Raw genomic sequence first — 26,797 nt, 5'->3', positions numbered from 1 at the left:
GCCCGATGATAACCCTTATGCGTGCATGTCTGTTGTTCAAAGACTCATAAAAAATTTATTTCGTATCTAATTTCTATTCTCACAATCTTCCATGCGACGTTGGTGTAGTACAAAAAGGGACTTTTACACCACTAAAGTAAAAGGAAATTGATTTTCACACTTCTCTTTTATCTAAATGCACTCCTTCTTCTTCTTTTTTTTTTTTGTAGTGATGTGAAATTACAATATTATCCTTTTTATGTCTGAAGAAAAATGTATAAAGGGTAATTTTGTAATTCTACATGAATAAAGACAAAAATAAAGTGCACTAGAACAATAGGGGAGTGTGAAAATCAATTCCCAAGTAAAAATTGGCATATGTGGGATGGAAGTCTATTTGTAGATGAAGATATAATAAGGACGAAGCATCGGACACATTTGTCGAATAAATCAACAGAGACTCACTCACCTATCAAATATAATACCATATAAATACCTACAATCGAGATAATCTTCTTCGTCTTCTTTTCTCTCATTTTTTTTTTTATAATAAAAGCATCGGATGTCTCGAGATTGGAGTATGTGATCGAATGAATAAATAGTTTGGAACTAAATAATCTATTTGTAGGATGATTCCACCGTTATCAGGCATTGTTTGACTCTGCATTTTTTTATTCTCTTTCGAAAATATTTTTTTCGATATTCCTACTTGGATCAAGAGTATGCATATTACCTAGGAATAGGACCCTTAATTACTCCAAACCCAAAGTAGTAGTACTACTCCATAAATTTATGGCAACAAAGGTCAGAGCGTAGTTATTTTAAATTCAAATGTTTCTCACAATGCAAATGTGGACTCGAATAATTGATTTGTGCCTGTCAAAGAATGCAGATGTTCGTTTGGGAATTTTGAAAGTAATAAGTAGAGAGAGATAGAAAAAATTTATTGAAATCCGTGCCTAGAAAATTTGTATCCTCTAAACGAAAAGGTCATTATGACCTTAAAATAAAGGAAACAAAAAGAAAAGCAAATAATGTTAGGGTTTTGTCAATGTGTGCCCCTAAGGTACATGATAAAGCACTTGATAATGTTCATTAGATGAGGTTAATTAAACCCCACTATTGTAGAAAGTAGTGAAAGTAATTTGAATATTGGATGAAGAGTAAAATTTATTTTGGAGACCAAAATACCCTTAATTTTTCCCTCCCCTCCATTTCATTTGTGTTCATACCTTTTTTATTTTGCCCTTTCACATTCTTGTCTTTTGACTAAGTAGTGACATTTTTCCTACCAAACACAGTAGAAACCCGACATGTGAAAGGATTTTGCTTCGTGTAACCATAAAATGTAATTTTATGGTTTGAAAAGCTTCTTAAAAAATGTCCCTGAAAATATGTACATGAAACTTGAAGGATTTTGTTTTGCGTAAACAAAAAATAAAAACTGGCGATTTGAACGAGTCATACCACTGTAAAGGGTGACGATTGTCTCTATATTAGTCGATATAATAATATTGCAAGTGTTTAGAGAATAAAGGCTCACACACAGAGCCATTAGATTGCCGTGTATTTATAATACAATTGGTTACAAGAGATAAACTTCACCATGGTCTAGGATACATACAACTGATAAGGATACAAAGATTAGATAACTAAACTAACTCTTCTTATCTTTATTTAACATCCCCGCAAGCTGATGGGGGTCGAGACCTCAACTTCGGCTTGGAAGAAAGCTCACAGAAACGGCTAGTGGGGAGGCCTTTGGTAAAGAGATCGGCAATTTGATCCTTAGTACTGAGATAATGGACCAGGAGATCACCACGGGCTACCTTTTCGCGAACAAAATGGTAGTCGATCTCGACGTGTTTGGTGCGAGCATGAAGAATGGGATTGGAAGTAAGATATGTCGCACCAATATTATCACACCACAACACAGGGGAAGATGGTAAGTACAGGCCGAGCTCAAATAGTAGAGATTGAATCCAAGAAAGCTCCGCAGTTGCATCGGCGACGGCCTTGTACTCGGATTCTGTGGACGCGCGAGCAATGCTTCGTTGCTTGCGCGAGGACCAAGAGAGCGGCGATCATCTGGGCTGTTGGAAAAATGGCTGCTGCAAATTCTGAACTGTTGGCGAAAACTCCACCGAATCTGAAACACACTTCGAGTCACAACTATGTCGCTTTCCTAAAGACAGTATTTGCCCCCACCAGATGGTATGCAAAGGGTAACAGCAAATCTGCCTTCAAGATAAATCGAAGCCCGAACTCAAAGTTCTTCCGTTTGCGTTTGCACTAACGAAACGGACAGAATACCTGCTGAATGGAAAATGAGAACCGAGAACCACTGCGTTCTGTTTTCTGCAGCAAAACAGAATGCAGAATGAATGCTAGAAAGTATAGAGAGAGATGTGAAATTTCGGATTTCTGTGTGTATATGTCAGCACTGGATTCTGCAAAGTAGTGGTCTATTTATAGGCCACTACGCACCCATTGAGAATGGGTATGCACCCGATCTAATCTGACCGTTGGATCAAATCCTATGGTCCAGACCGACCAGTCACACCCAGTCACACCGAACTGGTGTGCTGTTTCACTCACACCCAATCGGATTTGATCCAATCCGTTGGATCGAGCCCATTCGCGGCCGACGGCTGCGATCGCAACTCCACGGACCAGCGCACCCGTACACACGAGTCGCACCCGATCGGAACCACCCCGTGTGACTCACCTGCCATGCGTGTGACACGCGGCATCCACGTCAGCGCAACCTTATTGCCAACTCGCAATAAGAAATGGCGCCAATAAGGACGTGCTAAGTGCAAAGTGCGCCGCTAAAGCACCACAGCCCACGCCGCGCGCGCGCGTGCGTGTGCGTGTGTGAGTGTGTACCGGCTCTGCCGGTATGGTGCGAAGCACCAAAGGGCTGCACCACACTAGATCATTAGTTACTTACATTAGGAATGTTTCCTAATATATACCACTCCAACATCTCACAGCTTACCAATGTGGGACAAAGCTCACAAAGAGGAAAACAAGCATTCTAAGGAAACAAAGGAAATTTACAAAACCAAAAAGACGACTCTTTTATTTTGAAAATCTCTAACAATCCCCCACCATTTTCGAAATACAGATGAAATATTCTCGGTTCTTATTACAAGGTTTATGTATACATAAATAGTGTCTTGCGACTTCAACTATTCACTTAGTGAAAACATATCAAAGTTGGTCAGGGCAGCATAGTAGACGTGTCTTTGAACTAGTTGTCCTCTGTCGACCAACCGGACGTGTCTCACACATAATCCTCCAAATAATGCAGATATCTTAATCGGTTGACCCCGTGAACTGGTCTTGGGTCTTTTATCTTGATTTCATGAACACTCTAAGGTCTAGCCCCTGTGACCTATAGGAAGCGGCACCACCTCCACATTCACATAGGTAGATCGCTATCCGTGCTCCTATAACATTAGCACAAAACAATCTATTAAGAACTAAGTAGTTCAACCTCCTTTGTATTCTCATTATAGGTACAAAACACTTTACCTTGGAATGTGTAAAATAGCTTTAAAGTGTTTACAATCACGACATATAGTGTAGTTTCTCATTGAACTCAAGAGATTGAGAGTATCAACCGGTTTAGTTGAGTTTCCACCAAGAGTGATTAAACTAATTGGGCAAAAGTCCCATTCCCCTTGATGTTTTTAACACCAAATCCCTTGCAAGGCCTTTCGTAAAAGGATCCGCCAAGTTTTGACTTGACTTAACAAAATCAATGGTTATCACCCCATCAACAATCAATTATCTCACATAGCTATACCTTAGTCCAATATGCCTGGACTTTCCATTATACACTTGGTTATACGTTCGCGACAACGTAGCTTGACTATCACAATGCAGTCTATGTCTTGCAGACGAAGTTATGTATCACGTGTTGGGTGATGAATCGCCAGTTGGGGTCTGGACTAAACTGGAGAGCAGGTATATGTCAAAATCGTTGACGAACAAACTGTTTCTAAAGCAGAAACTATTTGGGTTGAAGATGGCCAAGGGTGCTGATTTGATTCAGCATATCAACACGTTCAATCAGGTTATGAGCGACCTGCAACGGATTGACGTAAAGTTTGAGGAGGAAGACCAAGCGCTGATGTTACTGTCACTACCGATTTCTCTCGAAACCCTAGTCACAACCTTACTTTGGGGGAAGGAAACCCTAGAACTGGAGGAAGTCACTGCAGCCCTTCTGGCGTATAATCAACGCAAGCAACAAACAGAATTGCTGCAGGGTGAAGGTCTGGTGGTTAAAGGGTACGGGGATCGTGGCAGGAAGAATGAGAGGGGTAAATCAGTTTCGGGGCGTGGGAGGTCTCAGTCAAAGAACAGGTCCGAGGGCACGTTTGAGTTCAAGTGTTACAGGTGTCATGAACCGGGGCACATGAAGAAAGACTGTCCGCAGAAGAGTAAGGGAACTGACTGGAAGAAGAAGGGAAAGGCAGGGGAGAGGAAAGATGGATCAACTTCTGCAAACGTTGTGGAGCAGGAGTCAGATGATGGTGATATGCTTTCGGTCTCAGCAAGTTCAGATCACATGGCAGATTCGTGGATTATGGATTCAGCATGTTCTTTTCACATATCTCCTATCAAGGAATGGTTCAACACATACAGGTCAGTGGATTGTGGTAATGTTCTTATGGGTAACGATGCATCGTGTAAAGTCATAGGAATAGGCACAATTAAAATCAGAATGTATGATGGTGTTGTGAGAACTTTGGGGGATGTTAGACATGTTCCAGAATTGAGAAAGAATTTAATTTCGTTGGGAACCTTAGACTCCAATGGCTGTGGGTATAAAACAGAGAGTGGAGTCATGAAGGTAACAAAGGGTGCTATGGTGATGATGAAGGCTTGTAAAGTTCCTGGTAATATTTACAAGTTGGTAGGGAGTACAGTTGTAGGTGGAGCTGCTGCCACTACAACAGACGATACTGATGATACTATGCTTTGGCATATGCGGTTGGGACATATGGGAGAGCGTGGGATGTTAGAGCTACATAAGAGGAATCTGCTGAAAGGCGTTAAATCGTGTAAATTGGATTTCTGCAAGTTTTGTGTTCTGGGAAAACAGTGTAAGGTGCAGTTTAGGAATGCAACTCACATAACAAAGGGAATTCTTGACTACGTTCATTCAGATGTTTGGGGGCCAGTGAGGGTAGCTTCGAAAGGAGGATCTCTGTATTTCTTGACCTTTATTGATGTTTTTCAAGGAAAGTTTGGGTGTACTTCATGAAGCACAAGTCTGAAGTCTTTGCTAAGTTCAGAGTGTGGAAAGCTGAAGTGGAAAACCAGATAGGGAAAAAGATTAAGTGCCTCAGGACAGATAATGGGAAAGAATTCAAGAATGGGCCTTTTCTGAAGTATTGTGAGGAACATGGGATTCAGCGACACTTTACAGTTCGAAAGACACCACAGCAGAATGGGGTGGCAGAAAGAATGAACAGAACCATTGCAGAAAGGGCACGGTGTTTAAGATTGAATGCGGGACTTCCAAAGGTTTTTTAGGCAGAAGCAGTGAGTATGGCATGCTTTGTTATAAACAGGTCACCGAGTGCTGCTTTGGATGGGAAGGTAGCTGAGGAGATGTGGACAGAGAAAGAGGTTGACTACTCAGGGTTGAGAATTTTTGGGTGTCCGGCCTATGTTCATGTTCCCAATGATGAGAGGTCAAAGCTTGATGCGAAGTCTAGACAATGTATCTTTCTTGGTTATGAGAAAGGGTTCAAAGGGTACAAGCTTTGGGATTCAGAGACAAAGAAGGTGGTGATTAGTAGGGGTGTGGTATTTGATGAGGACTCTATGATCAAGGCACATCAGAGGGTTCAAAATTCTAAGTCAGAGGAAGTGAACAGCAAACAACAGGGCGTACAGATTGAGCTGGAGAGTTTTGATATAGGTGATACTCAGCCAGATGAACAGCTTGATCAGCAGGAGCAGCAGCAAAGCTTGGCCGCTGGGAGAACCAAGCGCACTATCAAGCCACCAGTGAGGTATGGGTTTGATGACTTGGTTTCTTATGCATTGACTACTACTAGTGGAGATCCATCTACTTTTCATGATGCTATTACGAGTTCTGAAAGGGACCAATGGATGGAAGCCATGGTAGAGGAAATGGAGTCTTTGCATAAGAATAAAACTTGGGAGTTGAAAGAACTGCCCAAGGAAAAGAAGCCAGTGGGTTGTAAGTGGGTATACAAGCGGAAAGAGGCAGCAACAGAAAAGGAGAGGGAAAAGTTCAAGGCTCGGTTAGTGGCAAAGGGGTATTCACAGAGGAAGGGGATTGATTTTGATGAGGTCTTTTCTCCAGTGGTGAGGCATACGTCAATCAGGATTATCTTGGCATTGGTGGCTAGCTATGATCTGGAGTTAGAGCAGATGGATGTGAAAACGGCATTCCTCCATGGTGATTTGGAGGAAGTCATATACATGGAACAGCCTGAGGGGCTCAAGCAGCCAGAGACTGAGCATCTTGTTTGTAAGTTGAAGAAGTCCCTTTATGGGCTGAAACAGTCTCCAAGACAATGGTACAAGAGGTTTGACTCTTTCATGATACGGATTGGGTACACACGCTGTGAGTATGATTGTTGCATTTATGTTAAGAGTCTTGATGATGGTTCCTATATTTTCTTGCTTCTTTATGTGGATGATATGCTGATTGCTGCAAAGAGTATGGTTGAGGTAAACAGGTTGAAGTCTTTATTGGGTAAAGAGTTTGACATGAAGGATTTAGGAGCGGCTAGGAAGATACTTGGGATGGAAATTCGCAGAGATAGGTCGGCTGGTAAGTTGTGGTTATCTCAAAAGAATTATGTGGTGAAAGTGTTGGAGAGGTTTAGTATGAATAATGCCAAACCGGTCAGCACTCCATTGGCAAGTCATTTCAGATTATCTTCAGCTCAGTGTCCGGTGTCAGATGAAGAAATTGAGGATATGTCAAGGGTGCCTTATGCAAGTGCAGTGGGTTGCTTAATGTATGCAATGGTTTGTACGAGGCCCGATTTGGCACATGCAGTTAGCACCGTCAGTAAGTACATGGCCAAACCAGGCAGAGAGCATTGGAAGGCAGTCAAGTGGATGTTCAGATACTTAAAAGGTACTTTAGATCGCGGGATTATGTTTGGTAGGCAACGGGGTCAGATTTCAGTTGTTGGGTATGTGGATGCGGATTATGCTGGGGGTTTGGATGACAGAAGGTCTACAACTGGTTATGTGTTTACACTTGTGGGTGGGCCTATTTGTTGGAGATCCATGGTACAACCTCTGGTGGCTTTATCCACTACTGAGTCTGAGTATATGGCGGTGACTGATGCAGCTAAGGAAGCATTGTGGTTGAAAGGGTTTGTTAAGGAGCTTGGCATAGATCAAGGTGGAGTTCAGTTGCATTGTGACAGTCAGAGTGCCATTTATTTGGCAAAGCATCAGGTGTATCATGCTCGAACCAAGCATATCGACGTGAGGTTTCACAAGGTGAGAGAGTTGATTGATGCAGGAGATTTGATACTGGAAAAGGTGCACACTTCTGAGAATGCAGCTGATATGTTGACAAAGACGGTTACTGCAGACAAGTTCAAGCATTGCTTGGACTTGGTTAATGTCTCCCGGTGCTAGGAAAAGGGAGGCATCCCCCCAACTTACTGGATAGTGATGATTATCTTCTGAAGGGGTGAGAGTGAAATTCGCCAAGGTGGAGATTGTTAGAACTATGGCTCATATGTTATTGGGGGGTGCGGGGGGCGTTATACGGTATGGTTCGTATAGGGGTATTTTTGGGATACAGACCAAATACCAGTTTAGGGTTAGAATAGAGTCAATATAAATACTATATGTTGTAAACCCTAATTCATACTGTGATAATAAAGAACAGCAGCCGCTCTCGCTCCCGTGGACGTACCCGGTTTTGGGAAACCACGTATATCTCTGTGTTGATTCTTTACTGTTTATACTCGTAAATTGTGTTTGTGTGTGTGTCGATCCTAACAGGTATGTTTGCGCAGGGTCATGGGATGAGTGGGTCGTTTAATGAGGAAAGGAGATTTTGGTGGAGCAGAGAGGTCAACAACTAGCTTCAAACCACTTGAATTGGATATAGGAATTGGATCCTGGGGAGGAGTAGTAGGTGGTGAGGATAAGGATAAAGTGGTGGACTTTGGAGTTGATAAAGTTTGATCAGGTGGGTGAGGGGATAAGGGAAGAGTTGGAGTATTGATGTGGGAAGGAAATTTGAGTGGAGTGGGAGTCTGAGGGGATAAATGTGGTGGATTGGAATTTGTTAGAGATTGCAAGATATTGGGTGGAAAAAGGGGAGCAAATGCCCAAGGTGAGGGCGTAGAGGACAACGGTTTCGGGCCCAGTAGAGAGGGTCCGGAAAATGGGAATGTATACTCATCAAAACAGATGTGGCGAGCAGTATAAATGCGATTGGAATTGATATCTAAACAATGATATCCGAGATGTGAGTTACTGTACCCCATAAAAACACATAGACTTTGCTTGCGATATGGACGGAGGTGGGGAAAACAAAGACAACCCAAAACCTTCAAAAATGAGTAATCTGGAGCTTTTTGAAATAGACGTTGAAATGGATTTTCTTGAGAAATGGCTGTAGATGGTAGGCGATTTATGAGATAAACGGCTATTTCAAAAGCATAATTCCAATATTTTGCAGGAACCAAACTATGAGCCATTAGAGATAACCCAGTTTCAACTATATGGCGATGACGACGTTCAACAGCCCCATTTTGTTGATGAGTATGTGGACGAGGCAATCGATGGACCATTCCAAGTTTTTCAAAATAAGTGTGGATCTTGCGGTATTCACCACCCCAATCAGATTGAATGTACTTGATTTTAGAGGAAAAAAGACGTTCAACCATTGCTTGGAATTTTGGAAAAATAGTGAACACTTCGGATTTATGAACCATGGGATAATACCATATGAACTTGGAAAAATCATCCACAAATATAACATAAAAACGATATCCATTATTTGAATAGATAGGAGACGGGCCCCATACATTAGTGAAAATGAGCTCCAAAAGAGCACTACTAATTGAATGGGTAACAGGAAGTGACAACCTAGAAGACTTCCCCAATTGACAAGCAGAACAAACAGAATGAAAACGACTAAAAGAACAAGGCACTTTATTTTGACGAAGCACATGACGGAGAGCCTCCCGATGAGGATATGCCCGAGACGGCGGTGCCAACAATCTAAAGAAACACGCTCAACAGCAAAAAGAGAAGGTGGAGACGACACGGCAGATGAAGGAGTGAAGTGATAGAGGCCATCTTTATTCTGCCCGGAGAGAAGAGTTTTCTTGTTGACTTGATCCTTGACAAAGAAAGACGATGGGTGAAACTCAAAAAATACAGAATTGTCTTTGCAAAATTGATGAACATATAGAAGAGATTTGGTAAGAGCGAGAACATGGAGAACATTAGAAAGTTTAAATTGAGAAGAAGGAGAAGAAAGAAAGGAAGTACCAGTGTGAGAAATAGGAAGGCCCTTACCATTGCCAACGCGGAGTTGGTCAGTACCGTGATAAGGTTCAGGATGAGTGATGGTAGAGAAATCAGGCGTGACATGGTGAGTGGCGCCGGTATCAGGGAACCAATCATAATTATGGGCTAGACCATTGTTGGAGAAGGCCGCAAGATGCGCGGCAGGACCTTGCTGAGCATGATTATACCTTTGGTTGCATGTGGACGCCATGTGGGAAGCACCATTGCAAATTTGGCAACGAGAACGATTGTCACCATAAAAAGGGCTAGAATCTTGACCACAACCACCCCTGCCTCTACCACGAGAGCGGCCACCAGAAATGAAGGTACCGCGATCGCAGTTAAAGTTGCGATCACAGTTAGAATTGGAGGTACCGCGATCACGATTAGATGGGCCATTGCGCTGAACCAAATTGGCCATAGGGGAGGGGTCAGGAGCAGCAGCAGAAATTGTAACAGCCGACGCAAACGAATCAGCATTCAGAAACTCATGACTGAGGAGAAGGGCATGCAATTCAGCAAAAGAAACAGGATCAGGACAGGCTGCAAGTGTGGTAACAAGGTCCTTAAATTCTGAACGAAGGCCCTTGAAAACATAGATGTTGAAATCAGTAGGGGATAACGGATGACCAGCAGCAGCCAGTTCATCATAAATGGATTTAGCCCGATGAAGAAATGAGGAAACAGATTTATCCTCTTGCCTGATTTGTTGCAATTGCATGTGAAGCTGTAGGATACGGGTGTTGGACGGAGACGCCAATGACGCCTCGAGAGTTTCCCATATGGCCTAAGATGTGGTGAGGCCAACAGCCAAGGGAAAACTTCATCAGAAAGGGAACCGATGAGAAGACTCATTAGCATCTGATCTTGACAGACCCAAACATCGTAGGCCGGATTTTGTGGTCCCCAAGGATAAGCATCATTGGGTGCTAGGTGAGAAGGAGGACACGGATTGGTGCCATCAACAAAACCCATCGGTTTGTGGCCACGAAGAAAGGGAGCAACTTGTGTTTTCCAGTAAAGGTAATTGGTGGTAGTTAGCTTGAGAGTGAGAAAATGGTGGGCACTCGGAAAAGACGAGGTGGAAGAATTGCAAGATATATATGGAGAGGAAAGAGGCAAACTGGTAGCAAAAGAGGAAGAGGATTCAGAAGCCATTTGACTTTGAAGCTCTGATACCATATAATAATATTGCAAGTGTTTAGAGAATAAAGGCTCACACACAGAGCCATTAGATTGCCGTGTATTTATAATACAATTGGTTACAAGAGATAAACTTCACCATGGTCTAGGATACATATACAAAGATTAGATAACTAAACTAACTCTTCTTATCTTTATCTGACAGTCGATAAATTAACATGGGTTTTCTTTCAAATGGCGGCTTACAACTGTGTTTGGTAGAAAAAATATTACTATTACATAGGTTTTGTTTCAAATGGCGGCTTACAACTGTGTTTGGTAGAAAAAATATTACTATTACATAGATGCCAAAAGACAAGAAGGTGAAAGGACAAAATAGAAAAGGAGGGAACACAAATGAAATGGAGTGGAGGAAAAATTAAGGGGTATTTTGGTCTTCAAAATAAATTTTACTCTTCATCCAATATTCAAAATTCTTTCACTACTTTCTATAATAGTGGAGTTTAATTGACCTCATTTAATAAACCTTATCATGTACTTTATCATGTGCCTTAGGGGCACACATTAACAAATCAGTTTTAGGGTTAATAATATTACACTACAAGAAAAATTGCATTGGGTGACGAATGAAAATCGTCGCAAATTGTATGTTTTTCGTCACAAATAATATAGGTGACGAAAAAAAATTTGTCGACTAAAGGTTGTCGAGGATTCCTACCTGGTGACAAAATCTATTTTTCGTCACCTATAGTGCCTTTTGGTGACGAAAAATTTCGTCACGGAAAAATGACTTGGTGACGAATTTTTTTCCGTCACCTATTGTGCTTTTTTGATGACAAAAAATTTCGTCACAAATTATTCCCTTTGGCTCGTCAAAGGTGACCCATCGGTGATGAAATTTTTCTTCGCGAAAGACATTCTTATATGTGAAAAAAATCTCACTTTCTTGCTCCTGCGGGGTTTCGAACCCGAGTCTCCTAAGTTTTGCATGCAAGCTTTAACCAACTACACCACACAAACTTTTCAGCAGATGTTTGAAATATCTAATATATAACACATACATTGAACATTAAAATATATTTTGAACGGCATTTTGAACTATTAAACATTAAAATTAGCAATTTTAATAAACATGAAAGTCGTAGCTCTTTATGTTATTATTCAAACCCAATTTAAATTATCTCAATCGGAGTTCTGAGCAAAGAGTTATGCCCGAAATATATTTGGTGAGAAATCGTAATTCATAAATTTCGTCACCAAAGTATAAATTTTTCGTCACTGAAAACATAAAAAGAAGGCGAAAATATTTTTCGTCGCCAAATTGGTTCATTTGGCGACAAAATATTTTTTCCGTCACCGAATAGTAATCTTTGGCGACAAAAAATAATTTCGTCTCTTTTTTTACTCTTTTGGCGACGAAAATTTTATTTCATCGCCAAATAGGAGCCTTTGGTGACAAAAATATCTTTTTCGTCGCTAAATAGTTATAATTGGTGACAAAATAATTTCGTCAAGGAAGTTATCAAAACAGTGACGAATTTATTTTTTTGTCGTCAAATATACTCATTTAATGACGAAATTAAATTTTGTCGCCATTTTTTCGTTACTAAACATACTTTTTCTTGTAGTGTTATATGGTTTTAACTTAATATGATATGGTCTATTAACTTGAGTGAAGATCGGAAAAAGAACTACGAAATCACTACCATTGGTGCAAATAAAGTTATAATCGTGGCAACGCCATATTATCAGAATATAAATTAATTTGGGATATTGGGGACTCTGATGTCCCAATGAAACGGTTTTGGATGGCAGAGTGTTTCAACCCATGAAACAGCACCGTTTCGGCGCCATCACATGGGTTTGAGGGAGTCTTTTTGGTTGTTAATAATAATAATAACCACCGGATATTCTGACTAGCTTCTTCCGCGTGCACCTCAACTAATTTTGGTATCCTGAAATAACGACTGGGCAAACCCTCCAACAGGTCGAAGGTTTGAATGTTTGACCTCTGTGAAATTCGAACATGCAACCTCATGGAGGACAATCACTTGGAGTATTGCTTTTCTCATTTCTATTTGGCCAAACTTCTTAGGCTTAAGATTGCAAATTTTTAGATATCGGGTCCTACATAAGTTTCATGAGTTAGGTTCCGGTGAGGGATCCCTCATTTTATTAAAATGCGGGACTCCCCTTCCCGATTGAATTTCGATGATCCGAGCCGCTCAAAGTGATCAGAACGTGATTTTAAGGGTCCTCGTGAGAAATCAGCAAAAAAAATGATCGGGAAAGGCTTTATCAGAGCAGTTTTCATTGAACGGTTCAAAAAAACTGCTCGGATGACGCCCTTCCAGGTCATTTTTTTTGCTGATTTCCAGCGGGGACCCTTCAAATTACGTTTTGCACACATTGAACGGTTCGGATTTTCAAAATTTGACCGGGAAATGAAAGTCTCTCATTTTAACAAAATAAGGGATCCCTCACTTGAAAATTCCTCTAAGTTTCATTCTTCAACCTATAAGATTTTATTTATCAATTAATGCTTTCTTTACTATTTTAACATTTTACTTATTTATACCAAACTAAGGAATTGGCTAAAAGAAATTATGCTCGGTCATATGTTTGATTACTAACGATCATGTAACAATCTCAAAACATTAAATATTAGTGAATGCAATTGGAAAAAGTGGTCTACGAATGGAAAAGTACATTGAATTTACAATTTTCGACCACATTTCAAAAGGGTAATTTTGAAAAACCATAAATTTTGAAGACTGACGATGGCATTGCCTTAAATTCACAATTTAAGGCAATTTAAAAGTATTTTAGCATTTACTTTATACCAAACCAAAGGGTAATTTAGAATTTTGTTGACACGGATGATTAACTTAAAAAATAAACCGTGAATTCAACAAAAATACAAAAATAAAAAATACTGAAATGAAAAAAGAACAAAAAGGTAGCTCGAACTCACGTTACTCACCCTCATATAGGGTTGTAAATGAATTCAGCCGTTTGTGAACTATTCGAGGCTCAACTCGGAAAAGACTCGTTCGAGTTCGATTCATTTACTAAATAAACCGAACCTGAACCTCAATTTTAGGCTCGTTTCATAAATGAGCCAAACATGAACGTAGCAGTATTCGGCTCGATTAGGCTCGCGAACCTGGAATATATGTATATCATGGGAATTTTATATAGTTACATAGTGAAAATTTTAAAACTTGTACAAGTCTTAAACATTTACAATTAAAAAAAACTTACTTATGTATATGTTTTTATTATTTTATATGTATATGAACGTATTTATGCACATATTAAAAATTTTATTTGTAGCTTTAGACCTGTATGAGAGCATAAATATATGATATTATTTGGTAGGCTCGTGAACAAGTTCAAGTTCGACCCAAACCTAGGCAAAGTCGGTTCGAGTTTGGCTTGCCGTAATTTCATTGAGTTCGGCTCGAGCTCGAGTTTGCTAAAAAACCTAATGAACGAATCTGTGCATTCTAATATTCAGTTCGTTTACAGCCCTACCCTCACATGAGAAGTTCATGTTTTGGATGGGTCGGTCATTAGCCCATTCCTCTAGACGTCAAAGTTTGGTGAGGTTCGGACCAAGCAATCAGGCCTGAATTTAAAGTTGGTCCAAGAAGCCCAAACACGGGTCAACCCATTTGGTTCTGTATTCTTCTCTTGATAATTGAAGTGATTGATATTTGGGCCATCAAAACAGCATGCACGCATAGGGGTGGCTGTCCGTTCTCCATGTATGGTTTTCGTATCAATGAAAGTACCCTCTAAAGATTGAAAAAAAAAAAAAAAAACGGCATGCACGCATAGCGGCCGGTTTGGCCAATAACATGACGAAAGAAACATGAAACAAACAAATTCAACTGTTTAAAGCTGACTATTGTCTAGCTACAATCACCAATGGAGAAATATATTTGAAAACCCCATGAAATGTAGCCATAACTCACACTACTTGTTTCACTCATAGAGTCATAGTAGAAGATGTTAGTAGGAAATAAAGACGAAAGTTGTGATCAGTGCTTGCGAGAGGTCTTCTCTTGCAGGTTCTGGAGGTGGCGGTAGCTAATCGGTGGGGGCTGCAGTGGAGTTTTTGGAGGTGGCGGTTCTATAGTAGTCGTCGGTCTGTGGTGGCGTCTTGGGGCTAGCGATGGCTAGGGTTTGTAGAGTAGGGTTTGGTTTTCTTAAGTTTTTTGGGTTTGGGCTTGGCCCACTTGATGTTTGAGCTTGGCCCATTAAGTGTATGTCTAGAATTCGGGCTTGGCCTATTTGGTGTTTGGGCTTCGGCGATATGGTGTTTCATTCAATACTCTATTGGATATTGATGTACCCATATCGAGTTAAATAAAATTTAGGGAAAATGACGTCCAATGACGTGTTTTGATAATTAATACCCGTCAATGACATTTTGTTCATTAACAAATATTTTTAGCATGTCCTTAAAAGGTACTGTATTAATTATCAAAACACATCCTGAGCCGTCATTTTCCCTAAAATTTATCTTTTGCCGATAAAAAAATAAAATACAAAAGTTGTGATTTCAGAGCCAAAATCAATAATATCGTCTCTTGTAAGAAACGCATTACATTAACCAGAAAATAGATTCACGAGTTAATCCAACCAAATTCTAATAGTTGTTTTGTGCTGGAGTTTTACCCGACAACATTAGAATTGGTATTGGTGATTGCTTTGTGCAATGAGTCACAAAATTGGATCAAAAGTACTAGGTATCCAAAAAATATACCCGGAATACATTTGTTTATTTATGACGACTTTTGGGGGTTTTCACATACACCTAGAGATACATCAGACCAAAGTCACCAAACCAAGGCAAAACACAGCCAACACCGACAACCATAACAAAATTGTCTAAAACCATGCCAAAAAAACAAACTAAAAGAACCGGTGAACCCATTACCGAAACAGGGAGAAGTTAGAACTGGCCCCTTCTTTGTCTCTCTTCTCTCTTTGACCAGTTTTATCACCAAAGATTGCAAAATAAATAAATAAATAATAATAACCACCGGATATTCGGACCAGCTTTTTCTGCGTGCACCTCAACTAATTTTGGTGTCCCGACAACATTAGAATTGGTATTGGTGATTGCTTTGTGCGATGGGTCACAACATTAGATCAAAAGTACTAGGTATCCAAAAAATATACCCCGAATACATTTTTTATTTACGACGACTTTTGTTAGCGGTAAGAAATACCTGTTCGATGTGATTTCGGGGTACCTTGCATTGCTCAAATTGGATTTCGATCGGTATGATCAGTCTCCCGCTTACCATTTAAGAATAATCATTCCATGGGAGATTCGACACTGTTAAACAATTCCTGCAACATTCTTAGTTTACCTTATCCATATCAATACAGAGGGAGAAGGGTGAAATTGCTAATAGGAAGGCTGCAGAATTTGCAGAGTTGGAGGATGGTGATTTTATATACTTGGAGGGCGCCCTCTCTTTCACCGGAGTTCTGATTTTTTATGTCCTTGCTTATTGGTCAATTGGCTCGGTTTGAGGTCTAGCAAGGGTGTTGACGGTTCTTTTAGTTTGTTTTTTTGGCATGGTTTTAGGCAGTTTTGTTGTGGTTGTCGGTGTTGGCTGTGTTTTGCCTCGGTTTGGTGACTTTGGTCTGATGTAGTGTATGTGAAAACCCCCAAAAGTCCCACATCGGTGATCCGGTGGGTCCAGGAAATTGCTTATAATATATAAGGACATGCTTCGAGTTATTGTCTAAACTGATGGTATTAAGCTTTTGAACTACGTCAGTTGGCGTGGAGGTGCTCTTCCTTTCTAGCCTTTTAATTGGTTGGGATTAGGTCACATATTTGCACATATATAAATACATCATAAACCCACTTTTAGAGAAAGAAGAAGAGAAATGATAACAAAAGGCTTGTATCATGTGTAGTGTGCAAGATTTTCATATATTGGAGTTTTAGCATCATCAAGAAGAAAGGTCTTTTTCTTCCATGTAGGGTACTAGGGTTCAAGAAAAATCGAGAACAATGAAACCGGTCCGGACCATTCTTTTTCTTCCATGTAGGGTACTAGGGTTGTTCAAGAAAAATCGAGAACAATGAAACCGGTCCGGACCAAAACCGATCTGTGCCTTTTTAATTTTATCCGTGGATTAATGATCCGGACACGGATTTGAAAATTAAAAACCGTGAGATACGGATTAGGATAGGATTTTCACTTCAAAATCGTGGATTAACCGAACCGGATCGTGAGATATTTAAAATAAATAAAAAATATACTATATGTGTGTGTAATATTTATAAATAATTATAACTACACTAATTGTTATAAATTTTTTTTTAACAATTTTACATTAATGTGACAATATATATAAAATTTAAGAGGTAAACTGTAATTTTGGAAAAAAGAAACCATAAATTTTAAACGGCCTATGCGATATAATATTTATATAGGGCGCCGCTATTCGCAGCCCTCTATTTACTCCCGTAGCCCACTAAATTTCGGTAAATGATTGTTGAAAATCATAAATAACATTTCGGTAAATTGCTGTTGAAAACAAGATTATATTTCGGTAACTACATGTCGAAAATATATTCAACTTTCGGTAAACAACTGCTGAACATTCATTTTCGGTAAACATCTGTTGAAAAAAATATTATATTTCGGTAACTGGATGTTGAAAATATATCTCAATTTCGGTAACTAACTGTCGAGTATAATTGAAAATTTTTAACGGGCTATGGGAGTAAATAGAGGGTTGCGAATAGCAGCCCCTTTATATATAGATTACATTGTACTCCGAAAACAAACATGAATGGTTGCTGCCTTTTAGTATTTGTTTGTTGTCTTGCTGTAATAGTGTAATGTTATGGAATGTAATATAACTAATAAGTGTTTGCACTTTGTATTTTTAGTTAGCAATAACATCATTTTATTTTAATGGAAGGAAATCCGTGGATAATATCGAGACCGAACCGTGAGATTTTTTGATTAGGATTGGATTGCATTTTTTTAAAAACCATGAGATACGGATTAATAGGATTGGATTTGTTGGGAAAAATACGGAAATGCTAGAGGCACATCGGTGTGGCTGAGTTCAGCCACACCCCTCTCACATGCAGGTGGGATCCACTGAAGCGGGTTCCACCTGCATGTGAGAGGGGTGTGGCTGAACTCAGCCACACCGATGTGTCCCTAGCACTCCCCGGAAAAATATGCTGAATTTTCCACAAGTAAATCACGAAGAAAATAATAAAACTGCAGCTAGTGAACGTAATCCAAAATGCGCAAACCACAGACCAAACGAACACAAGGAATTTTTACGTGGTTCCCTCAAAAAATGAGGTACGTCCACGTGACCAGAGTCCAATTCCATTATCAACAAATGTTCTTACAAATGGATTTACAAGAGATTCAAGATCTCACAAACACCCAAAGGTGTATCCAACAAACTCCAAATACAAAAAGAAAAGACCTCACCAAATAGATGAACAAAACCCTTCAATGTAGCTGAACGGAGAGCCCAAAATCAGAGAACAAATCAGCCCCCAAAGTTGACGAAGAAGCTGCCGAAATCAGGAGAACACAAGGGCTGCACTTGCTTTCCTTCCTCCATCGAAACACACTCTCACACACAGGGCACTCTCTCGTTTTTTTCTCTTTCTGGTAGTGGAGATAATTTTCAAAGCAGACAAAAACAAATTAGCTTCCAAGAAAAGCTTTTCTAATCCCAACAAATCATGTGCCAAACATGTGCTCCAAAGTGTGTAGAATATTTCAAAAACTAGCCCACACAAATATAACTCATTTGGGCTAAACACAAATTATAATTGGGCTAACAAATATTGGGCTTCCACTAAGGAGGGGACCCAACATTCTCCCCCTTCCCGACTTATGTGGAAGGATTGACCAAACCTGACAAAGCTCGAAATTTATTATGTTTGTCCTTAGACAAAGCCTTAGTCATCATATCTGAAGGATTATCATCCGTGTGGATTTTCTCAAGTTGCAACAACTTCATGTCAAGCGTGTCCCGAATCCAATGATATCTAACATCAATGTACTTTGATCGAGAATGGAAAGTTGATTTCTTGCTCAAATGCATTGCACTTTGACTATCACAAAAGAGAACATACCTCTCTTGATTCAAACCCAACTCTTGCAAGAACTTCTTCAACCACAACAACTCCTTGCAAGTTTTGGTAATTGCAATGAACTCCGCTTCCGTAGTTGATAGAGTGACACATTTTTGCAAACTTGATTGCCAATTGACAGCTCCCCCTGCAAAGGTCATCAAATACCCCAAAGTGGACTTCCGAGAATCAACATCACCCGCCATGTCGGCATCCGTGAATCCATCCAACATAGCTTTACCATTTCCGAAACACAAACAAACTCTAGAAGTACCCCGGAGATACTTGAGAATCCATCTAACAGCTGCCCAATGTTTTTTGCCCGGATTTGAAAGAAACCGACTAACAACTCCAACCGCGTGAGCTAAATCCGGCCTAGTACAAACCATGGCATACATCAAAGAACCAACTGCTGAAGTGTAGGAAAATTTTTCCATCTCCGCGTTGTCTTTTTCACTTGTAGGACATTGTTTCAAATTAAACTTAAAATGATTCGCAAGCGGACAACTAACAGGCTTTTCCTTACTCATGTTGAACCTCTCAAGAATCTTTTCAACGTAACTTTCTTGAGACAACCAAATCAGCCCCTTCTTTCGATCACGAGTAATTTTCATGCCCAAAATTTGCTTTGCCGGTCCCAAATTTTTCATAGCGAAGGATTTATTCAACTCCAACTTCAACTCGTTGATCTTTATAGAATCTTGTCCCACAATTAACATATCATCGACATAGAGCAAGAGAATAATAAAATTTCCATCCGGAAACTTTTTCACAAACGCACAATGATCCGAAGTGGTTCTTGAATAACCATGATCCACCATAAAAGAATCAAATTTCTTGTACCATTGCCTCAGAGCTTGTTTTAAGCCATACAAGCTCTTCTTCAATTTGCAAATAAGGTTTTCCTCCCCTTTTTCTTTGAAGCCTTTGGGTTGCTCCATATAAATCTCCTCCTCTAAATCACCGTGAGGGAATGCGGTTTTCACATCAAGTTGTTCGATCTCAAGATTCAAGCTTGCGGGCATACCAAGAACAACACGAATGGAAGACATTTTCACAACGGGTGAAAAAATTTCATCAAAATCAATACATTTTTTCTGCCCAAACCCTTTCACCACGAGGCGTGCCTTGTACCTCAAATTTTGGCCATCATGCTTCAATCGGTAAACCTATTTGTTTTTCAAAGCTTTCTTACCCTTAGGTAATTTCACCAAATCATAAGTGCGATTTTCAAGTAAGGACTTCATTTCATCTTGCATAGCCTTAGCCCACTGACATTTCTTATCATGCTCTAAGGCTTCTTGGTAGCTCTCCGGCTCCCCCTGTTCCGTTACCGTCACAAATTCATCGAGAGAGTACTTTCTTGATGGTTGCTTGTCTCTAACGGATCTCCTCAACTCCGATTGCGGTGGTGGCTCTTGAATTGGTTGCTCCTCCTCATTTTCCAACTCAACTTCATTCGGAACATCAACAGTTTCACCAACTTCAAGAGGAGGCTGCACATCGTCTTCATTTTCAACATGTGTCGAAGGTGAAGGAGTTGGCTTCAAGTCAACAAGATCACTAACAATTTTCTCCGGTTGATCATCTTTGTCAAAGTCTTTAATTGTTTGATTTTCAAGAAAGACAACATCTCTACTCCGAATGATTTTCTTGTCAACCGGATCTCACAGTCTATAACCAAATTCCTCATGCCCATAGCCAAGAAAAATGCATTGTCTTGCCTTGTCATCAAGCTTGGACCTTACATTTTTTGGAATGTGAACAAATGCCCAGCAACCGAAAACCCTCAAGTGATCATAAGTGACTTCTTTGCCCAGCCAAATTTTTTTCGGAACATCGCCATTCAAAGGAACCGAAGGAGACAAATTAATCAAATCAACCGTCGTCCTCATTGCCTCCGCCCAAAAAGACCTTGGCAATTTCGCATGTGAAAGCATGCATTGTATCCTTTCCATCATAGTGTAGTTCATTCTCTCGGCGACTCCATTTTGTTGAGGAGTTTTCTTGACGGTCTTTTGGTATTTAATGCCTTGGCTATGACAATATTCATCAAACGGCCCAAGATATTCACTGTAACGACCCGGATTTTTGACCCAATTTTTTTTTAATACAAATTTATATTGTTAAATTCCTTATTCAATAATTAATTGGATTGAATAATTAAAATATATTATTATGTGTATAATTGATATTATTTGCACTATTGAATAAGATATGTATTTAAACTTTAGATATACAGAAAATCAGTGATTCATATTCATCTCTTATCTTTCCTATCTAAACCCTAAGTAGAACTCTATTCAAACTAACTCTCCACTTCTCTCTCTCATCCTATACATAAAAGTGTCCAGATACATTCTCACCTTGTACATACATGCGTCCACATACATTAGAATTGAAACCCCCCACCCCCCCCCCCCCAAATGTGACACTTGACCCTTATCTTTTTATCATTATCAGTATCACTCTCCTTCCTCATTCCACCACTTCTATACTTATCCTCTCACCTTTTCACTACCTTATTCTCTCTCATTATACATACCCACATAAATCCAAAAATTGAACACCAGTATATTATTTCACTCCCAATTCTATTGTTGAGTCTAGAATAGAGAGAGAGAGAGAGAGAGAGAGAGAGAGAGAGAGTTGTGACTGTAGGTGTGTGCACACCGTGAGTTTCGTGGGCACACCGCTGCTGCGGCCCTGTCGGAGTGCCGCCGGACGCTGCCTCGAGATTTCAGAACCACCACAGCGATCTACGGACACCGTATAACACTTATTCGGACTTAGAATCGCGTTTGAGGTAGTTTTCCGGAAACCCAAAACCTTTATCTGCATTTTAATGGAGTTACTTAGATTTAAAGTTTATTGAAGATGATGATCTGCTGTTAAATTGTTAAATTATTTTTAGTCCCGTTTATATTAAAATTTAGTCCGGTTGTGCTGGAATGATTAGTGTTATACCCTGTGAAAATTTATGATTGTTTAACAAGTGTTTGATTGTGAAATTATTATTGATGTTGCATTGTTAATTTGTATTTGAGTGGACGTTTACGTGTTTAATAAATTATTGGAGTAAATAAATGTTTATGAAATATTCACAAGAATATTTTACTAGTAAAAATTTATTTAGATTGTAAACAAGAAATATTTTAGATTATATATTAGTTAATCTTTAACTCTAATAAATATTAACTAGAATAGCCTCGCATAATTTTGTTAAATCTCAAATTAATATTTAATATTGTTAGTAAATACTAAATTTAGCAATAAGTATTTTCCAATAAAAATAATTAGTTTGTAAAATCTATGAATAATATGAAAGTTAAAGAAAATGTTTAAATAGTAGAAATGTTTTATAAAATTTCTAAACAAGAGAAATAGACTTAATTTTAAGTGTAGTAATTAATTGTTTGACTGAATATTATTTTGTTACTCGCATGATTAATTCAATGACATGATTAATTTTATCGCATGTTTATGTGTTATTAGTACTTTTAGTTGAAATGTTGAACCGTGTGATATTTTGTTGTGGCTGTAGATTAGACAAATAGGTTCCGGGGGTGGTTACGAGTAGTGAATCATGTAGACGATGATAAGTAAATGGAAAATGATAAAGTGTTGAAAGTGTGAGTACTGTGGGGATTGTGAATTGAGCCATGGCGATGGCAAGGGTAACCTATGGGGCCCTGTGTTGAAATGGGTTACTTGAGGGGCCCGGTGTTGTGACACTAACGTATGATACGTCATGGGAAGTTTCTCTTCGAGGAAGAGAATGGGTCCCATGAGACGATTATAGTTAGTGAGACGCTAACGTATGATACGTCATGGGAAGTTTCTCTTCAAGGAAGAGAATGGGTCCCATGAGACGATTGTAGTTAGTGAGACGTTAATGTATGATACGTCATGGAAAGTTTCTCTTTGAGGAAGAGAATGGGTTCCATGAGACGGTTATAGTTAGCGTGGGGTAGTGGATGTCCGACCCTAATGTACGATACGTCATGGGATGGCTCGATCCTCCTGTTATGGTCTTAAGTGAGAACATACTCGGTACATAACTTAGGTGCGCTCACCTAGGACCCTGGTGCAGGATAAGCAAGAGGAAGGGTGGACCCATGAGATGATTGTAGTTAGTGGATGTGGGAGGAAAGGATCTCGCGGAGATGATCCTTAGATTACATGTAAGATGATGATAGTAAAGAAAAAGACGATGTGTTATTATTTTGTACCTTTGGTGTATTATGAATTATTATATTATTGATCTGCATATTGTGGTATTGGGTTTTAGGATTTCTACTTGGTGAATTATCACTCAGGATACGTTTGTATCCTGGCAAATCGTTTGCTTCGGCGTTCAATTTGCCAGAGTGTGCAGGATTCCACAGTGGAGCAGTTGATACAGGTGGGACCCCTGAAACGGAGTTTGGGCCAACATTGCTTGGAATTTTGTGTCAAAACTAGAGTCGCTCTGGAGTTGCTTTTGTTAAATAAATGTACATAGATTTTTGTATTATTTTGAAATTGTAATTTTTGTATAAGGATAAATAAGGGCCTAATAGTTTGTAAAATTCAGTGTATTTTAGGGTTAATGCTTCCGAAATTTCTTGAAAAATCGGGGCATTACATTCACCACCGTTGTCGAAACGAACACATTTCAACCTCTTTCTGGTCTCTCTTTCAACCTTGGCCTGAAAATCTTTAAACACATCGAAAACTTGATCTTTAGTTTTTAACGGATAAGCCCATAATTTTCTCGAATGATCATCAATAAAGGTAACAAAATAAAGGGCACCACTATAAGATCTAACTTTCAAGGGACCACAAACATCTGAATGAACCAAATCCAATACATTAGGTTTTCTAGTAAAAGACTTGAAACGAAATGCAACTCTATTTTGTTTACTAGCCAATTAAGCAATGAACACAAGTTTTAAGAGGGGTACCTTTGATATCGGGTATGAGCTCTTTCTTGGCAAGAACGTGCATCCCCTTTTCACTAATATGCCCAAGCCTATTATGCCACAATTCGGTAGAGGAGCCATCGTCAAGTGTATTTACAAACCCCTTGCTAATTTTTCCTTTCATCATGTAAAGTGAGCAAGTCTTGTTCCCTTTAGCCACCACAAGAGAACCCTTCGTGAGCTTCCATTTTCCATTACCAAAATGGTTGTTATAGCCTTCATCATCCAACTTTCCGGTAGAAATCAAATTGTGATGAATGTCCGGCACAAGCCTCACATCTTTAAGCTCCAACTTGCATCCAACACTTGTTTCCAAGCAAATATTACCCATGCCAATAATTTTCGACAAACCTTCATTTCCCATATGAACACACCCAAAATCTCCTTCATTGTAGGAAGTGAAGAAATCGGCTCTTGAAGTGACATGGAATGAAACACCGGAATCAATCACCCAATCGGTATCTTGGCTAACCAAATTGACATAACTCTCATCACATACAACCACAAGTTCACCATTGGAAGAGACCGCCGTGAAGTTTTCTTGCTTCTTTTCACCATGCTTCCCTCAATTTTCCTCCTTGAATTTGAGCTTTAGGCATTCCCGCTTCATGTGGCTTTTCGTTTTACAATAATGGCACTTTATATCTTACTTTGACGGTGATCTTCCCCTCAAACTCCCACGGCTTTGATCACGATTGAGGGGAGTGCTACTTCTACCTCGAGATCTCCCCTCTTGGGTTAGCAACAAGTGCCTCCGAATGAGAAGAACCGGTTGATTTCCTTCTCATCTCTTCATTCAACAAACTACTAGCAACTTGGCTCATAGAAACAACTCCATCCGGCGCCGAGTTTCTAACCGTAACAACCAAAGTTTCCCAATTCTCGGGTAGAGAATTAAGAAGCATCAAAGCCTGCAATTCATCATCAAACACAATCTTCATAGAAGCAAGTTGATTAACGATACTATTCATTTCGTTCAAATGTTCTGCGATAGACTTGCCCTCTTTAAATTTCAAATTCACCAATTTTTGAACAAGAACGCTTTATTAGTGGCCGATTTTCTATCATAGTGACTTTCCAATTTCTTCCACAAATCATAAGCCGAAGTTTCGGTGGAGACATGATGAAAAACACTATCGTCAATCCATTGACGAATAAGCCCAACAGCTTTTCGATTCAATGTGGTCCAATCCTCATATTTCATATCGATGGGTTTAGCCGTATCACCCTCTACAGGCCCATGTAACTCTCTATAATACAAGAGGTCTTCCATTTAAATTTTCCAAGTCACCCAATTAGTTCCGTTGAAACTAATCATTCTACCCACATTTCCTTCCATGATTTACACCAAAATAATAAACCCTAGCCAACCGTCGGCTCTATACCAGTTGTTGGAAAAAATATGAGGAATTTTCCCCAAGTAAATCACAAAGAAAAAAATAAAACTGCAGCGAACGTAATCCAAAATGTGCAAACCACAAACCAAACGAACACAAGGAATTTTTACGTGGTTCCCCCAAAAAGTGAGGTACGTCCACGGGACCGGAGTCCGATTCCACTATCAACAAATGTTCTTACAAATGGGTTTGCAAGGGATTCAAGATCTCACAAACACCTTAAGGTGTATCCAACAAATTCCAAATACAAAAAGGAAAGACCTCACCAAATAGATGAACAAAACCCTCCAATGTAGCTGAATGGAGAGCCCAAAATCCGAGAACAAATCAGCCCCCAACGTTGACAAAGAAGCTGCCGAAATCAGGAGAACACAAGGGCTGGACTTGCTTTCCTTCCTCCACCGAAACACACTCTCATACACAGTGCACTCTCTCGTATTTTTCTCTTTCTGGTAGTGGAGATAATTTTCAAAGCAGACAAAAACAAATTAGCTTCCAGGAGAAGCTTTTCTGATCCCAACAAATCATGTGCCAAACATGTGCTCCATAGTGTGTAGAATATTCCAAAAACTAGCCCACACAAATATAACTCATTTGGGCCAAACACCAATTGTAAGAGCATCTCCAACCCATACTCTATTTTTTTATTTTGGAGGAAAAACATTCTCCAACCCATCTTCTAAAATTCTCCTCCATTTGGGAGGATGAACTTTGATCCTTTAAATATAGAGGATGAAGGAAAAAATAGAGGATCTCCTCCAAATATTTGTTGGACTTAAGAAATAGAGTGTTGGGTTGGAGTTGAGATAAATAGTATAATCCTCTAAATCTACTTTTCAAATAAAATAGATTAATTTGATCCTCTCAAATAGAGATTTGGAGGGTGTTGGATTGGAGATGCTCTAATTGGGCTAACGAATATTGGGTTTCCACTAAGGAGGGAACCCAACAGGATTTACAGGAATCCAATCCAATCTGAACCGTGGACAACCCTACTAACTTTGCATGAGACCACTTTTAGAGAGAGAAACCTTTCTTCTTATATTCATGTGGTTCCTTATCCATTAATAGAATATTCTAAACTTGGTGTTTGATTATTTTTGTTTGTCAATTTAGTGTTATTCTCATACTCCATGAATACACTCTAGATTGATTATCTTTGTCCAAATTATTCATCACACTCATATCAGACACCTGGGCTTTTATTGCACCTGGAAGACTAAAATATTTTTTAGTCATCTTTTGTTAGTCTAGAGAAATACTCTAATAATCATGTATTTTTTCTTGTTTGATTTGTTTTTCAAAATCCTTCACATTTTTAATTCAGCATACATTGTTGCCTATCATTCTACATGGCCAAATGATATTGGAGCTAGCTTGACCCGGAGATCAAGGTGGTTTCGCTCGAGGAGTCCATGGAGTCAAGAAGGGGCACATGGTGCTAGCTAGTCAAGAAGATGAGTTAAGTGTGACTTGGGATAAAAGTAAGTAACTCATAACTTGAAGTCTTCTTGTTAAACATTTTGATTTATGAAAGTTGAGTAGATTAGGCCGTGGTTTTATGTATAGGATTTGTTGATCCTAAATAGTTTCCATGTATATATCGTATTCTTGCT

At 39.4% G+C, this 26,797-nt stretch overlaps 1 protein-coding gene across 4 annotated transcripts in view; it reads left to right on the top strand.

Annotated features, from left to right (window-relative positions):
* LOC131301121 (probable LRR receptor-like serine/threonine-protein kinase At1g56140) overlaps positions 1 to 26,797 on the top strand; it is a 477,161-nt gene that overhangs the window by 206,388 nt on the left and 243,976 nt on the right. The window lies entirely within an intron of this gene.

Source organism: Rhododendron vialii, chromosome 9a, assembly GCF_030253575.1.
Source record: "Rhododendron vialii isolate Sample 1 chromosome 9a, ASM3025357v1".
In the NCBI taxonomy this organism is placed as follows: Eukaryota; Viridiplantae; Streptophyta; class Magnoliopsida; order Ericales; family Ericaceae; genus Rhododendron; species Rhododendron vialii.
The sequence above is the reverse complement of the archived record's forward strand: the minus strand, read 5'-3'. Positions and strand labels throughout refer to the sequence as shown.